Below are 2640 nucleotides of genomic sequence, written 5' to 3' on the forward strand. Positions count from 1 at the left end.
GTTGCCCTCCATGCCTCCCATGAGTCCCATACTTCAACATATCTATCATCTACACCAGCGTTATATTAAATTCCACTACTTACTTAGAGCATTCACATTCTATCCACCAAATCTTGAGAGATGGGTTTTTAAATTATAAAAAGTGGTTTAAGTGGTTGTGAGTGGAGGAGAGAAAAAATGTTACTGTTCATCTGTATATTTGGGGGGACACTGTTCACCCTGTATAATTTTTTAATATATTTTGAAAGTGGTTGTGAGTAGAGGAGAGAGAAAATGTAATATATATTGAAAAGCAGAGAGAAAAAGTATTTGTTTTTAGTGGAAATATATTGATATAGGAGTTGTTTTTTAGTGGAATGTATGTATATTTTTAGTGGATTGGATGTGAATGCTCTTACCCACCTTACCAAATGATAGGAAATGGGATTGCCTCTCTCGCTTCTCGTGTCACAACTATTTTTTTGATTTAAATAAATAAAAAAATAGCTAACCAAAAATGATTGGTCTATTTGAAAGGACCAACCCCAATGTCCATATTCACCCTTCGACAAGGAAAAGCAAGGGTTTGCCACACCCCATGATGTGGTGATGCTTCTCTTGCCACAATGCTTTCTACATGCCACAATACAATCACCTTGGAAAACATACCGTGTAGCCTAAGCTTGCATGACAAAAGGTTTAAGTTGAAGTCTTTTGTCTGGTATTTGCTTTATTATTTCTTGTGATATTACAACATCTTATTATACAACAATGAAATTCAGAAAATTAGATTTGGATCTGAAAGAAATTCCTGTAACGATTTACATTATGAATACAAACAACTTTGCAATGCACACAATCGGCATGATGAAATGCTAGGTTTGCCATGAGAGCCTCCAAGAAGCATGTTTTGTTGATTATGGCTCTTTTGTTCACCATGTTTGGAGTGATTTGAGGGTGATGAATAACAAGTGTATTTAAATTGGGATGTCATGGTGAAAGGTTGCTATGAAAGCTGATTGATGAAATAAAACTTCTTGTGAAAGGTTTATGAGTTTGTTATTGTTGACTTGAATCAGTCTTTCTTATGTATAATTTATACAATAAGAATCATTGTATCTTAATCATATTCATATTAATTTATGCGTTACGTTCGCCAACGAACCTTTTATTTAATAGAAGTAAAACTCAAATGCTTTTTTTTTTTTTAATTAAACGGTGACCAAGGCCATTTTTGTAATTTTCACAATTTTAAAAGGCCCAAGCCCAACTTTTGTGCTTTAGCCTAAGCTGATTGTCTGATTTGAAGGAAGCATTACTTTATAGTTTATACAATCAGAGTGACAAAACTAGGGTGTGCAAAAATCAAACCATAACTGAAAATCAATCCAGTAACTAAATAAATAACAGCCAATGTGGGGCTAGCCCACTTGATAGAGGCATTGTCTCAAAGAGGAGAGGTCTCAGGTTCAAACCTAGGCAATGGCGATTAATTAGATTTATTGGTGTAATAGCATTGGAGTAAGCGTTGTCATTCAAAAACAACTTAAAAATGATCAAAATAAACCGCAAAGTGATCAAACAATCGGTTATGGTTAACTACATCTCCATGACGGAGCCATCCGTTATGGTTATGGACTTATGGTTATGCGATCTTCCATAATTGAATTACGAAAACGAACCTAATTATTACAATATATAATTCAAGTTGGTAAACAATATGTTTTTTTTAATAGCTTGAAATGTTTGTTCCTACTTGGTAATCGGGTTAAGGAGCCTTAACTATTGCTTTTTTTATTTTTATTTTTTATAAATCATATATTGTGTTTGTAAAAACTAATAGCGATCGTTTAGGTCATATAGTTTGTTACATATATATTGTAAATCTACACATCTATTTTTCATTTGTCAATAAAATTTTTTGATTATGCTTTTAACATGAATCATGCATATTTTCATATATAACGGAGCATATAACACTACAATCAAATCATTTTTTAATTGGAACAAATCAATAATAAAGTACATTGGACCATTAACTAAACTTAACTAAAAAATGACGGTTAACCGAACCGTGTTTAACCGACCATCAGTTATGGTTATCATTCAGGCTTTAAAACGGTTAATAGCCTTGTTCATGATCCAAAATTTCAACTTTAGAACGAAGATAAGTATTGGGTATAACGATGAAAATCAGTGGTACAGATTCGATAGCAGCTGGGCAGATCAAATTTCAGATCAAATATTTGTTTGAAACTCTTGCTATGGACGTTGTATCTTATGATCTTCTCACGAGTCCTCACCACTATGAATGTAGATTCTTCTTCATCCATAACCACATCAACGACTTCAAATTCATATTTTGACGGATCTTGGTTGCTAATATAGACCGTAAAAGGGTAAGCGGTTGGAAGCTCATCAAGCTCCACTTGGTATTTGACAAACCAACCCGAATAATCGCTCAACATTTCATACACATTAATGTGTAGAGGGTTCCCTTGACGTGCGTCCTCTACCAAATGCACATGGCCTTCGGATTCCCCAAAGTAATATGACCTTGCTCCATGAGACCAAGATCTCCTATCCGGCAACAACATCGTTTGCACCTGTTCTATTTACGTGGAAGTTCTTGCCTTCGATTACTACAACAAAGCAGTAACC

This window comes from Helianthus annuus, chromosome 13, assembly GCF_002127325.2.
Source record: "Helianthus annuus cultivar XRQ/B chromosome 13, HanXRQr2.0-SUNRISE, whole genome shotgun sequence".
Lineage (NCBI taxonomy): Eukaryota > Viridiplantae > Streptophyta > Magnoliopsida > Asterales > Asteraceae > Helianthus > Helianthus annuus.